The following is a 14,391-nucleotide window of genomic DNA, read 5'->3' on the forward strand; positions in this document are numbered from 1 at the left end:
GGAAAGCAGAGAAAATGGAGTTGGAAGATCAGTTTAGAGAAAATTGTGGTAGATTACATGAGAATTCGGGGCCAGGACAAGAGTAATCTTTGTGGGATTGGAAGAAGAAATGGATATGCAAGAGGTAGAAAAGTTAGAATGTCTAGAATTCAACAAAATCCCACATGAAGGATAAGGATAAAGATGCATTACAAGACTAACCAATGACTTCACAGACAATACCAATGAAAGAAATTATAAGGAAGTTAGGATTAGCATTGATGAAGAAGGAGCATCCACCTTGAGATGTTGATGACTTCTAGACCCAGCTCAGCAGAGATGCATGACAATTGGTTTTAAGATGCAGAACTACAACTTGTGAGACTGGGACCATGTGTGTAGATTTGAAGAGGAAAAAGAAAACGCAATTGTCAAGGAGAGAGGGTCACAGAGTGGGGTGATGAGAAAAATCCGGGGATAGAAAAGCTAATCCTACAGAAAGGAAGAGAAAAATGGGTGAGTCCAGTGTCACAGGCACCATGTAGCACACTCCTCGTTTATACCCCTTCACCACTTATGTTCCCCAGGCCTGGGAACTCCTCAGAACTTCCCCGCTGACCTGCGCTGCCAGTATATAACGGGAAAGGAGACTCTTGGATAGTAGGAAGGAATTATTTTTTATCAAACGCTAGGCTTGCTGTGGGTCTTGAAGACTGTTATACTGATGCTAATTGCATGATAACCACAGCACCCCAAGCTTCCAGCTAGAACTGCAGCTTACCTCGAGTTCCTCTGGAGTCAGCAGTTCCTCTGTTGACTTGCGCTGGCCCCTGGCTCTGTCACTCCACTTAGAATGCCGAATTGACATCTTTACTTAGAATATGTTCGGTGCAACCACACAGGTGAGCAAAGTTCAGAAAGAGAATGATAAAGTAAAATAGTGTGGAGAAGCTGTGAAGGATCATAATGAAGGAATCACTGGATTGATCATGAATAATGGAGATCTGAAGACACTGGAGTATGGATAGCAGGAGGAAGGTCATACGGAGATAATGGATTTCTCCATGTGTAGGACTTAACTATGGAAGCAATTGCTTATTTAAAGTGAGTTTCTTTCAGCATCTTATTAACACCCATTATTTAAAATTAGATTCTATAATGAAAATCTCAAGTCCATTTTCTCTCCCTTGCTAAAGGTGTCCTCATAGCCAGGGCTGATGGTACAATTTGTACTCTCAGCCAGAAGAGTTCCCTGCTGTTTGGTTTTTAACTTTTTCATTGCTTCTCATATCCAACTGCTTTTTAGAAAATGAGTCCTGTTGGTATCAATTCCTCCCCAGCTGGTCCTACCAGACATTTATTTGAGGCACCAGCACAGAGGAAAAGCAAATACAGCTATGAGGAAAATAAAATGAGTTTATAGCAGACTGTGTTCAATAAATAAGAAGTGAAGCTAGCATTTCCCTTCTCTTACAGTACTAACAACGTTACTACAAAATCCAAAAGGACAAGCTGGAGAACAAATTCTCCCTTCTACACTGGCCATTCCACATTCCACTGCCATCCTGGAATGTGGAAACTGGAGTTGAGGGCAAAATCGAACTCAACTGGCAATGAGAAAATCTCTGACTCAGAACACTTGGAATGTCCATAGGGTTCTCAGCAATTTCTAGTTGTCTTTGGATATGCAAAGACACAGCATTGTTTTGAGAATATCCAAGACTGGAGAAACCGCTCTTCCTTTGTAATAGTTCTGGGTGAGAAACATGAGCATACATCTGTCTAAGCTGATGGGCCTTGACGTCACAAGAACAGCATCTTAGCATGAGGTCATTTTAGAGGAGATGCAAGTAGTTTTGCAAGGTTTGGTTGGTTGTCTCGAGCAGATGCTGTGTGTTGTCAGTCAGGCATCCTTTTCTTTATCTTGAAAGCAGAATCCTCCTTCTCATAAAACTGAGTGACGAATCGTTCTACCTTAACTCCAGCAGTAAGTCCTGGTTGCTATAAGTTAGTCCAGGTGGGCCTTTTTCCTGGTTACTAAAGGGAAGGTGATTTTGTGCTCATCAAGGAGATGTAAAGGGAGATTTACTGGGTGCTTTTGAGATCCATTCCCCAGTTCCAGTGGACACTGTTGGACCTAAATGCAAACCTCTTCCAACTGCCAAAATAGCTGATCTGTAGGCAAACCTGGCGAATACTCAAGTAGAGGATAGACGTAGCCAGTTTCTTTGAATCACCTTGAGCTGGTGAACCCAGTGAAGCTGCCACGTCCTTCCCTATAGATGGCCTACTCTAGGTAATAATGTTCTTATTTATAAAATAAATCATTCAAAAATTTGAACAAATACTTGTTGAGTGTTTTGGGACCTGACATTTCTTTTTTTAAAAGATTTTATTCTATTTGTTTGAAAAGCAGAGTTACACACAGAGAGAGGATCTTCCATTTGCTGGTTCACTCCCCAGATGGCTGCAATGGCCAGGGCTGGGCCAGAAGCCAGGGGAAAGGAGCATCATCCAGTTCTTCCATGTGGGTCCAGGGACCCAAGGACTTGGGCCATCTTCTACCACTTTCCTGTGTGCATTAGCAGAGAGCTGGATCAGAGGAAGAGCAGCTGGGACTCCAACCAGTACCCATATGGGATACAGGTGCTGCAGGCAGCATCTTAACCCGCTATGCCACAGTGCTGGTCCCGGGACCTGACAATTCAACACCTGTTATTGAAAAGAGACAGTTGACCTAGAAATGGGTTGTTGAATGCAGTAGTTAATCATATGCAAAAGGCAGAAATCCTAAATCAGAACAACTTTATTGTACACAAGGGAACCATGAGAGCTGTGTCCTCAGTATCTCCCTCTTAAAAATAATCTCAAATAGCAACAATTCACTGTTACTATTACCATTGTGTATCAGGTAATATGGTAGGCATTTTACGTATCTTCTCATTTGTTTCTCCTATTAATATTGTATAGTAAGTAACATAATCCCTAATTTTCGCATGAATGTCATGGGCAGTAAGCAATTCATATAGGGACATAAGTGATTATAATAACAATGATAATGTAATAACAAATAGTTAATTTGTACTTTATATCATTCAGGTCCATCTAACCCTTTTATATTTTTTAAAAAAGATTTTATTTGTTTAAAAGGCAGAGTTACAGAGAGAAGAGGAAGGACAAAGAGAGAGGTCTTCCATTGCCTGGTTCACTCCCCAAATGGCTGTGAATGCCTGGACTGGTCCAGGAGAAAGCTAGGAGCCAGGACCCTCCTCCAAGTTTCCCATGTGGGTGCAGGGGCTCAAGCACTTGGGTCACCCTTGGTTGCTTTCCCAGGTGCATTTGCAGTGAGATGGATTGGAAGTGAAGCAGCTGGATCTTGAACCAGAGCCGTATGGCAGAGGCTTAACCTGCTACACCACCATGCAGGCCCCAAAGCGTTTTATATTCATAATATTAACTTACTCACTGTTACATCAACACTGTGAAGTAAAGTTTTACTTTCTGTGGTTGACTCTGTCACATAACTAGGAGGTGTCAGTGTGAGAGGCAGTTATAATCGCATTGCCTTTGCACTTAATGCTTCCCCATGTCTCAGAATTACAACTTACATCTGTCTAAATTCTTAGCCTGTGCTTCTCTTGCTAAGTCTTGAGAGGATATCAGAAGACATTTTGGCCAACTGTTCTATTTTAAAGATGCAGAGTGAAACTAAAACTCCAAAACTGTCTTGTCTTGATTACCTGAATGGAAGCATGATGTCTGGTTTGGGCAAAGGAACATCAGATAGCTGACTCCCTCTTTGATTTTTGATTCCTGAGATGTTTATAAATGTATCTGGTGAATTTTAAGGGTACATCGGGCCAAGGAACAAACCTGTGTCCAAACGTGCGTGCAGATAGGGTCAAGTCCTCCTGCAGTGATACATATGAAATCTTGTCCAGTGTTGTGGCAGATGGAAGAGTTTAATGTGATTATTCAGACAGTGAAAGTACAGAGCATGGAAAGATCTAAAACATATTCAAAATAGATGCAAAGAACATGGAGCAAAGAACAAAATATTATAATCCTATTTACTCTGTCCTGCAAAGGTTCTTATTGATGATTAAATTCTATCCAATGTATAGTTCAGTATTCGTCTTTTTTTTTTTTTTTCATTTGCCAGACATTTGCTATGAGCTGGCCCTGCTAGGTTCTAAGGTTGCATCTCTCAGTATCTTATCACACTTTGAACAATCCAAGTCCTCTCGCTGATCGACAGTCATGTCACTGCTACTGCTATTCTAAATTCATCACCCACCTTTGTGCTGTCTCACTCTGCTGCAGCCACGCTGCTTCCCTGGCCTTCAGGGGAACAGGTTGAACAAGCTTCTGCCTCACAGCATTTGCTCTGTGCTATCTCAGCCCTGTCCATATTTCTCCTAGCTATTCTCAAAGTTGGCTCACTCCCTTACTTGATTCAGGTCTGTGTTCCAGTGTCACCTCATCTGGCACTATCCTGTGATTTATTTTGATTCACATTATTTACTATGTATTTATCTGTTCATTTATTCCATATTGTCTATACCCTTCTCAGCTCATTTTCTGTAGAGGATTTGTTTGTAGCTATATCTTTAGCAATTCCTATAGTGACTGACACATAATTCAACCTCAATAAATATTGCAAGGGGAAAAAAACTGACACTCATGGATATAATAGGAATCCTGTGATATGGCAGGAGCTGTCTTCCAGAGACTGGCATATAATACTAGCCATTTCATATAAGCCAAAGGGTTTAATAGCATCAGGATTTAACTGAATAATATTCTATTACATGGTACAAATAAGCACTAATGAAAAAATGCCTTTTTCTTTTTTTTTTTTACATATGAACATAGTTTAGTAAGAACATTGTTGAACCCAGCTGCTGCTGCAGTTTTTAAAATCTGCAGGTATTCTTTTGATCATTGATGTGAAAATTGCTGGTTAGTCCTTATTTGGTACCGCTGTTAAATTAGATCTTTCCTTGCAACACAGAAACTCATAACACAATAATTAACATGGAGTGATAGACCAAGCAAAAATTTAGAGCAAGCAAGGAGTATTGTTCTTAAATCTGTGTCACACCTAAAATAAACTTAAATGAATTTTGCAAAAGCCTTGGCTTTTGAAAATTTGGATTGCGTGAGCAGATTTTACCCAAACAAATCTAGTACATTCCATTTTTGTGCTAAGCATGGGGCTGATCTGAAAATTGGTGCCAAAACCAGATGTTTGACTGTGGAAAAGGGCATTCCACACATTTGTCAAGAACACTTCTTGGCAAATCCAAGCCAATGGTACAAGACACATATGTGTCTTCATGGTCGATAGTGCAGAAACCACATTGGTTATATATAGGAAGCATTGTAAAGTTGGATGTATTTATAGAAATGCCTATGAAACATGCAGTTATTTTTAACAAGAAAGGAGTTGAAGTTGTTTAATGCAGATGCATAAATTGTCTTACAAATACAATGGTTGCTTGTACCACAATCTATACTTCCAGATATCATATGCTAGCTTCACAGTCAAGTGCTTATATGGCAAAGGACTGGACATTGTATGAAAACTATAATCATGAATCTTGATCCCTGAAAAACTAAATACTACTAAAGAAGAATTATATGTTCATGCATGTAGAGAAATCAAATGTGTTTGAGAAATTGACCACACCATTTTGTGGTCATTAGCACACAACAGAGAATCTACTCAATCAAGACTTTGCTGTTTATGGGTTTCATTGATTAGAGTGACTGAAATCTTTGGTGATATCCCAATGTGTCTTCTGTACAAATGACAGATTTCAATAAGGAACAAAGCAGCCTAGTTACTGCACTGTATTCACATATGAAATGTGTAAAGTTTAGAAATATATATGTTTTTAAACATTTCCCAATTCAAGATATTCTATTATTAACTTCTATACAGCTATCCCTCTACTTTGTCTCCACAGATATGTGTAAATATGCACAAAATGATAATGCAAATAACAAAAATATTATATATAGAAAATATTGCAGAATGTAGAATTTGAGTTGGACACCAAGGCTGAGTAGGATGTGAAGAATATCAGAAATGGAATGCCATGGTTGAGGGAGAGGGTATGAATAAAGATATATTCTGTGGCAATGTGGAGAGGTAGGAATTGGTAGGGGTAGGATTATGTGGAAGTTTTGGCTAAAAGGAAAAAAAAGTCGATAATCTCACCTGTTTGTACATACTGTATCTCTAGAACCCAAATTAGTATCTGATATACAGTAGACACTCAGTAGTATACCATTGTATCCTGTGAGCTAATGTACTGAATTCAAAACAAGAACACAAGCCTGAGTTGAGCCAATTATAACACTAAATTGACACCAGTGGCTGGAGATGAGCCTTCAAAGGCTCATAAATAGCTTATTGCTATTATCTGTGCTGCCCATACAACTGTAGAAAATATTTTATTATTTTGTTTTTGAAAAGAAGAGCGAATGAGAGGGAGAGAAGGAAAGGGAAAGAGAGAGAGCGAGGTCAATTTTCAATCTGCTGCTTCATTCCCTAAATGGCCACAAAGGCTGGAGCTGGATCAGGCAAAAGAGGAGTCTGGAACTGCATCTCCCGTGTGGGTGGCAGGCATCCAAGCATTTGGGCCATCTTCCATTACTTTCCCAGGTGCGTTAGCAGGTTGCTGGATGAGAAGGCAAGCAGCTGGGACTTGAAATAACGACATATAGGATACTGGGATACTGGCATTGCAGGCAGATTAACCCTCTGTGCCACAACACTTGCCCCATTAAAAAAAAAAAAAAAAAACTGAAAATATGTGCTTTTTCATGAACCCGTCAGAGGATTTAGGTCACAGGGCAAACCGCCATCCCAGAATCTGGAGTGACAGGTGAATACCAAGAATCATAGCTGAGGTGTAGTTACCTGGAGCACAAATTGAAGAAACCGAGGAAACTGGGAGAAAAATAAATGACTCAATTTGCTGAATGGATGAAAGCTGAGGATGTTGAGTTATAGTGAGAAAACTGCCAGCACTGCGTTCCTAGGGGAGTTCTCTCACTTCCACGGGTTTTACCTTAAAGAACCACATCATGTTCTCATGGTGAAGCTCTGAAAAATATTCCTCTGTGTGAAGGCCAGCACTGTGGCATAGCAGGTAAAACCACTGCCTGCAGTGCTGGCATCCCATATGGGTACCAGTTCAAGACCTAGCTGCCCCACTTCCAATCCAGATCTCTGCTGTGGCCTGGGAAAGCAGTAGAAGATGGCTCAAGTCCTTGGGCCTTCTGCACCTGTGTGGGAGTCCCAGAAGAAGCTCCTGGTTTCAGATCAGCATAGTTGCGGCTAGCTAGGGAGTGAACCAGCAGATGGAAGACCCCTCCCCCCTCTCTCCCTCTCCCTCTCCCACTCCCTCTCCCTCCCTCTCCTTCTCTCTCTGTGTAACTCTGACTTTCAAATAAATGAATGAATCTTTTTTAAAAAAATTCCCCTGTGTCTCTGGCAAGAGGGGAAAAGTAAATGTTTGGAATTATCCAGAGAATTTGCATATTCTCTCTCTCTTTAAAAAATATTATTTTATTTGAAAAGTAGAGTTACAGAGCAAGAGAGGGAGAGACAAAGATCTTCCATCCTCTGGTTCTTTCCCCAAATGGCCTCAATGGCCATGGCTGAGCAAGGTGAAATCCAGGAGCCTGGAACTCCATCCAGTTCTCCCAGGGGGGTGGCAGGAACCCAAGCGTTTGGGCCATCTGCTGCTGCTTTCCTAGGTGCATTAGCAGGGAACTGGATCAGAAGTGGAGAACCTGGACTCTTGGGATATGGCTAGCCCATATGGATGCCTGACCTGCTGTGCCACAACACTGGCTCTCAGACCATTTTCCATAGGCAAGCCTTAGTATGCATTTGAGAAAACCTTACCAGAGCCTTATCCTACCTGGAAAAAAGGCTTTCTGTTTAATATATAGTAAAAGTTGAGCTCAGAAAAGTGTCTAAAGGTCACACACAAGAACACAGCCCTCCCAGCCCCCAAAAGTATAGCATTTAAGCATAACATTATAGGACAGAACACTTCCTGTCTTCCATAGCCTGTAACTCAGCAGCAGGGTTCCACTATAACAACAGTGAATTATATTTGAAAGAGCATCCAGATGTTACCTCTATTAAGGAAGAGTCTTTAAGGAAGTCTTAAGATAACACGGAAGACAAAAACTAAAACACTGAAATAATCTGAACTATTACATACTCACCGCTACATTGAAAAATTTAACAGTCCAACTCCAGCCAGATTAACACAAAACCTTATATTAAAAGACTAATTACCTCATTTCCTTTATTTGAAAATTGTCTTTCAGCAAAAAGCTAAAACATGTGCTAAAAAAAAAAAAAAAAGAAATAAAAATATGGAATTCAAAGAGACAAAAGACACATATGGTCCAGACCCAGATATGCAAGAATTAGAGATTATCAGGAAATTTGAGATAATTGTAATTGCTACGTCAAAGTTCCAAATGGAAAGAGTAAGTCAACATGCCACACTTGGGTGGTTTCCATCCAGAGGGATGGAACTATGAGAAAGGATCAAAAGGAAACGCTTTCAAAAACATAGCAAAGAAGAATGCCTATAATTTGCTCACTTGTGGACTAGACACAGCCAGAGGAAAGAAACAGTGAGCTTGAAGATATGTCAATAGAACCTTTCCAAAAATAAGTGCAATGGGTAAAAAATAATTGAAAATATCTAGTTCATCCCAGGGAAAAGGTAAAATATGATTTAGATAGACAAATACACATGAAAGCTTCCTGGGAAAAATGAAATTAAAAGTTAATGTGTATGTTTCATGAACCCTTTGAAGATCCTTCATATATAAGTATAGGCATGTGTGTATAACATAAATGTATGTATATTAATAATTTTATGTAATCATTATAGTTAATATATAACACTTTCTAGCAAGCAACTTTGTGAGATTTTTACATATATTTATTCCTTAAACTATGAGGTAAGTGATAATGTCTTTGATTTACTGATGTGTGATTGTTCCAAGACAATTTGAGAAATGCCAAGATTAAAAAAAAATGTCCAAAGAGTGAAGATTCATAAGTCCAAATCTAAGATAAATCAGGAAATGACTAAGGAACTCAATGAATATGTTTCAAAATTCAAATAAGTAGATAGATCCTCTGACAGATTAGAAAGTCCAAGCCTGTGAACTGTCTCCACTGTGGCCCATCAAGTAGATTAGAAGATGTGTAGTGAAAACATGATGATCGAACTGAAGATGCTGGGTGGGATTAGAAAGCGGAACATCTTGGCCACCTGCATAAGCAATAGGCCAGAGAACCTGTAGAGGGACATGAATTAAGTATGTTTTGATAGGAGTTGAAAATAGAGGTCTTGCTGGATTATAAATGAACTAAACTAGTGCTAAAGACTTAAAAATAAATGCCGTTCCCTTGCAGTGTGGAGACAATGGAGCTTCACAACCTGAGCACCAGGAGGGGAGAGCACAACGGGAAGACGTGTGGGGTGTGGCACCACCACTCAGACCATAGACTCTCAGGTACAAATACAAGACATCTCTACTCCGCCTGCCATCATTCTCATATCTCATTATATACTGAAAACCCATTACATTCCTGGTCAAAATCTAGGCACCTTGAGAATTCCCATACTATAAAGAAGATGATTTAATTTTGCCTTCAAGGAAAACACATACTACTGAAAACATTTCCTTTTGATTTGGAGCCAATTGTTAAACTTGTGTGCTTGAACATATGGATGTCTTTTTTTTTTTAAACAAGTAAAGCACAAAACCAGAGACTTAGCAGCACTTTTGAAAGCACAGAAAGCTATGATTATTATCTAGCTTTCCAGAAACATCTGGAATTTGAGTTCCTGTTTTCATGACTCTGGAAAGCAATCAACTTCCTCCTGCTCTTCACCTCCAGTTGCCCTTATTGTAACCAGGCTTCAAAGAAGCCCCAGATTTGTCTGTGAAAGTAGTCTCTAAGACATTGCCTGGATCATCTCATTATCCATATTGTCTAGAATCACTTTGCTTTGGAAGTGAGATGAGAATGACTGTTCAGATAAAAATATATGTTGCTGACTTAAGTGTTTCATTTCACTGACTTTCTGCATTGGTATTTAACTTTTCTTGAAATTAATCTCTTCAAATTTTCATATAGTTTCTAAATATCCATTTTAAGGTGATTTGACACCATTGCTGTTATCAAGTAATTTAGAATAAATAAGCACAGAGCTCTTATAGTTAAGTCAACTTTTTGCTTTTTATTTTTGAATGATTTGTTAAGAATTCCAGAATGCTGACTTTAAATTTATCCTCCCAGAATGTATAAAAATCCCATTGATCTTGATCATGGGGGTAGCACAGGAGGTAGCTGAACTAAACCATTAATGCAGTAATTATGCCAAATTGCTCACTGCCCGATCAATTACTCATATTCTTATTCATGTAACATGAAATGATATGCAAGTAAAGAGAAGGTGGAGGAAGAAATCACATCTGTGGCATAACCATCTATAAAAACAGTCATTTGCCTTCCACACATGACCCTACTGTGTGTGTATGGACAAGAAGGGAGAAATTAAAAGTCATGAACATACAATTAAGGGAATCTAAAGATAATAAAAGAGTTCCATGGTGGCTTTGAAAGTGTCACCATCTTTGACCATCACAAGGCAGGTATGACTGGGGACACTGGAAGACTCAAACTTGCCAAGTCTCTGTCACATTCTAAGTGTTAGTGAGGAGGGCTGTGAGTACCGTTACATTGCATGGAAACAGTTGGGCAGATAAGAATAAGGCAGGCAAATATTTTTACATTTTAAGTTGCTGTATTGAGATATATTTACATTTTAAATTTTCATAAATTTTGATATATGTACATGCATGAAACTGTGACTGTGATCAAGATAATTAACATGGTACTATCTGTAGAAGTTTGTATTTCCTCTCATTTACAACTTTCCACCACAACCCATACCCATGCCAACCACTGATGTATCTTCTGTGACTGTGATTCATTATTTTCCATAATTTTATAAATTTGAATCATATCAGTTTTGCTTGTCTTATTTCCTACACTTAGAATAATGGATTTTGAGATTTGGTTATCTTTTTGCATGTACTATTCATTTTCATTACTGAGTAGTTTTCCATTGTGTGGCATATGATCTGTATTTATTCAAACTAATGGGAATTTGAATTGTTTTCAGCTTTTGCTTAGTACAAATAAAGTTTCAATGAGAATTTGAGTACAAGTAAATATATCAACATAGGTTATTATTTTCTTTGGATAAATACCTTGGTGTGAAACAATTGGGTTTTATAATAGTTAATGCTTAACTTTTAAAGAGATTGTCAAACCATTTTCCATAGTAGTTTTTTTTTTAAATATTTCCATCAGTATTGTAACAGTTGCTCACCAAGCCTTGGAATGATCAATCTTTGTAATTTTTGCTTTTAATATATGTGTAGTTAGAGATCATGAAAAACTCAATGAGAAGTAAAGCTAATCTATTGATATATACCCAGGAATTACACAGATTATAGAATTAGCACACAAGATATCAAGATTATTATATCTGTATTCCATATATGTATTTATATGAAACCTTACCACAAATATGACAGATACAACCAAATCAAACTTCTAGAGATGAAAACAAAATATCTGTCTTAACAATTACGTTGAATGAGACTAACAACAGACATGGCTTTACAGAAGAAAATATTAGTGAACATGAATATACTATAATAGAAATTATCCAATGGCAAGAAAGAAAAATAAGATGAAAAAGTGAACCTGCTTATAGAGTCTTCAATGGAGGAGACAGGAAAGAAAAGATTGTTAAAGAAGTAATGACTGAAAATTCCATGCAAACTATAAACCCACAGATAGAAGTAGCTCAGAAAACAACAAGTATGGGGCCAGTGTTGTGGCACAATGGGTTAAGCTGCCACTTCAACAATAGAGTACCTTGTTGGAGAACTAGCTACTCCACTTCTGATCTACTTTCTGTCGCTCCCCCTCTTCGTGGAGGAGCAACACTGAACCCTGCGCTGTTCTTTCGTCTGCTCGGCCCTCCCCGGGTTTGCTGCTGGTTCTTCCCGGGTTGGCTACTATCCCTTCCACCTCCGTGGAAGGGCAGTTCCCCCTGGCCGCATTCCCCACTTCCGCAGGGGAGCGGCACACCGCCGGCCGGCTCTCTCGGGGGCTGCACGGGTTCCCTTAGATGTTCCCCATAGATGTTCCTGGTGCATGCCGTCTCTCTCCTCCTTTATAGTCCTTCTCCGCCAATCCCAACTCGGCTACCCACACGCCGAGTACGCTGCTCTCCAATCAGGAGCAAGTCCTACAGTTAATTGGTTGAACTGGAGGCAGCTGTGCGGAAGCTGTTTACTTCTCTCCCAGCGCCATATTGTGGGAGAGCAGATGCACAGAACAAGTCCTAATTCCAGCAACAGTCTAGTCCGGTTTGCTCCCCACACTTTCCTGCTATAATGCACGTGGGAAAGCAGTGGATGACAGTGCAAGTATCTGGGCCCCTGCACCCATGAGGGAGACCAGGTGGAGCTTTTGGCTCTGGATTTAGCCTGGCCCTGACTGCTGTGCCATTTGGAAAATGAAATAGGGGATAGATAGATTTCTCCGCCTCCCCCATGTTCTGCCTTTCAAATATGCATACAAATAAAGCTTAAAAAAATCCCCAGCACAAAAAATTTACAAGAGATAGTACAATCAAATTGCTCAAGACTGATGATTAAGGAAAAAAAAAAAATTAAAGCGGCCAAAAAGATGACAAATAAAAGTGTAGGTAAAATTACCACAATGAGCTACTAGAACAAATTTGTTACCAAAGTGTTCTAATCCACTGAGGTTCAATGCTTGCATTTGCTAGTGCCTAAGAAATTTCTCCCATCAAACAGTAATATTCCCAATACATTGAAGCCTAAAAAGCTCCTGGCTATTTTGGGCTCTTCATAAAGGTAAACCAACAGACAGCAGGAGAAAATGTATATATCTCTTGCGCCGCGGCTCAATAGGCTAATCCTCCACCTAGCAGCGCCAGCACACCAGGTTCTAGTCCCGGTCAGGGCGCCGGATTCTGTCCCAGTTGTCCCTCTTCCACGCCAGCTCTTTGCTGTGGCCAGGGAATGCAGTGGAGGATGGCCCAGGTGCTTGGGCCCTGCACCCCATGGGAGACCAGGAGAAGCACCTGGCTCCTGGCTTCGGATCAGCGTGGTGCACCGGCCGCAGCATACCGGCCGCCGTGGCCATTGGAGGGTGAACCAACGGCAAAGGAAGACCTTTCTCTCTGTCTCTCTCTCTCACTGTCCACTCTGCCTGTCAAAAAAAAAAAAAAAAAAAAAAAAAAAAAAAAAAAAAAAAAAAAACCACCTTCCTTTAATTATCCCATTTCTCATTTGGTCTCTGTTTCTCCATGGAATCTGATAGGCTTTTGTTTCTCGAAATCCTCCTTTACTTGAGGCCTTAAATGCCAATCGGGGAGAGAGAGAAATGAACCTTAATGTGGAAATGGGATTGAAATGTTAAGCACAACAAAAACTGGGCTAGAATGAAAGTGAGAGGAAATCTATGGAATCAGCCTAAGAGGTCATTAACTTGGGGAAAGCAGAAATGAGTTAAAAACAATCATTGGGAAAAAAAAAAAAAGAAAGAAAAGTTATTGCCTGTTTGTTGTCTATCCACAACTACCCTGGTATACCAGCTATCCCAGTCACTTTGTGGTCATTTTCAAAGCAGTGTAACCTAATTAAGTAAAAAGGAATCCCAAATGTCCTAGCAGTTCCTAAAGGAAATGAGAAGTCCAATACATACACCACAATAACATTTTTCAGTCTTTTTGCTCCTGATTTCCCTGCCAAGTCAGTCTGTTATACTCATAGTTTCTCTGCATCCTTTCTACACAGCAGAAGACCCCCACAATCTTCCCAATTCTTTAGACTACCTGCATCTTTCCTATCATTTATCCTTCTTCCTAGCTCTCAGTGCATACAAAAACTAAATGTTTCTGGATTTTTTTAAGAACCATATTCTCTGCTTTGTCATGTTTCTACATTCTCAGAGAGAGAGGAAACATTTCAGATGTGATTCAAGAACGCAAACAAGAATACACCCTGCTGTTCATTCTCTTCTGTCCACGGTCTCAATTCTGCACTACTAAATAAAAAGCAAGGACAACGAGCAAAAACAAAAAGTCTGAGAAATTGGTAAATGAAACTCACCTAAAGAGTAATGGATATGGAAAAGGAAAATTTCAGTTCAAAAGATAATAAGCTAAATACAACCCTTGAAGGCCAAGAATAGCCCCTTAGTGCATTGAATGAAGCCAGCAGGTTGTAACAATTGTCATGCCA

At 39.6% G+C, this 14,391-nt stretch overlaps 1 long non-coding RNA gene across 2 annotated transcripts in view; it reads left to right on the forward strand.

The window, feature by feature from the left end:
* Positions 1-14,391, forward strand: part of LOC149122531 (uncharacterized) — a 164,425-nt gene that overhangs the window by 53,170 nt on the left and 96,864 nt on the right. For both annotated transcript variants that reach the window (XR_016219618.1, XR_016219619.1), the window contains exon 2: positions 9,446-9,546. This is a non-coding gene — a long non-coding RNA (uncharacterized LOC149122531). The remainder of the gene's footprint in view (positions 1-9,445; positions 9,547-14,391) is intronic.

Source organism: Oryctolagus cuniculus, chromosome 13 (assembly GCF_051225735.1).
Source record: "Oryctolagus cuniculus isolate XC-2025 breed Fujian yellow rabbit chromosome 13, ASM5122573v1, whole genome shotgun sequence".
Lineage (NCBI taxonomy): Eukaryota > Metazoa > Chordata > Mammalia > Lagomorpha > Leporidae > Oryctolagus > Oryctolagus cuniculus.